Source organism: Trichosurus vulpecula, chromosome 5 (assembly GCF_011100635.1).
Source record: "Trichosurus vulpecula isolate mTriVul1 chromosome 5, mTriVul1.pri, whole genome shotgun sequence".
Lineage (NCBI taxonomy): Eukaryota > Metazoa > Chordata > Mammalia > Diprotodontia > Phalangeridae > Trichosurus > Trichosurus vulpecula.
In genome coordinates this window covers 246,957,789-246,958,927 of record NC_050577.1, presented here as the reverse complement: position 1 = coordinate 246,958,927, position 1,139 = coordinate 246,957,789, and the positions used below count along the sequence as shown (strand labels likewise).

General features: G+C 45.3%; 1 pseudogene; it reads right to left on the bottom strand.

Moving 5' to 3' along the window:
* Nucleotides 1–243: 243 nt before the first annotated feature.
* Nucleotides 244–670, bottom strand: LOC118852300 (annotated as a pseudogene).
* Between the last annotated feature and the right edge of the window lie 469 nt (nucleotides 671–1,139).

Sequence of the window (1,139 nt, the reverse complement as noted above, 5' to 3'; positions counted from 1 at the left end):
ATCAAGGCATTTCCCCTCACCCCTGTTCCCTTGCCCCTGGTCTTCCACTCCTTTCTTCAGGAGGTAAGTCACATCTAACAATTTGACCCTTGAGTATCCACTCCTGTCCTACCCTTTGGTCAAAATTTACTTGTAACCCATCTGTTTGTCCCTAAAACTTGCCCCACCTCCCCTCCCAGAACAGTGTCCTTCAAGAGAGCCAAGCTGGAGAGAAGAGAGGAAGCAGGGGTACCAGGAAGTCACCTAGGAACTGATGACATGTCCCCACTAGGTCTCATGTTTGGTGCCTGGTGCCAGGTAAGTGATAACTTCCACAGACTGGTGCTTTTCATTCTTTGGTAGAATTGAACACATCTTGTAGGTGACTTCATCTCCTTCCATAGGCATGTATTCTTCAACATTGGAGATATGAAGGAAGATATCTGGGCCACCATCAGCTGGTATAATGAAGTCATCCCCTTTGGAGTGGCAAAAGCATTTACAGACCCCCTTGCAGATGGGTCCCTTAGATGCTCTCACAGTCTCTGAAAAGGTCCTGGTTTGCTGGGTTGGCAAGGGACTGGGGATGAGGTACCCTTTCATGAGAGATGGTGAATCGTTCCTCTCCCAGGAGATGAAGAGAGACTGGATGGGTGGGGGGTTTTGGTGGTTGGGGAGGCTCCACTGACATAATTTACTTGAGGCTCTAGCTCCCGTGGGTGCAAACAGCTCGACACAGGCACAGCCAGCAGTGGTCAGCTCATTTTTTTAAATAAGAAAACTGGGGTCTGGGAATGTAAATCAATTTGTGGTTATGCAGCTAGTTAGTGGTAAGACTAGGACTAGAACCCAGATCTCATTCCCATCCATTGGTGTTGCCCCTAATGATAATAATAATAATACAAATAATAGCTAGCATTTATATAGCCCCTGCTATGTGCCAGGCACTGTGCTAAGCTCTTTATAAATATCTCATTTGAGCCTTACAATAACTCTGGGAAGGAATATACTATTAATATCCCCATTTTGTCGTTGAGGAAACTGAGGCAAACAAAGGTTAAGTGACCTGCCCAAGGTCACACAACTAGTAAGTACGTATGCCTCCTGTAAAAGTTAAAACATAGTCCACACTCAGTTTAATACAACAGGAATATGTAATA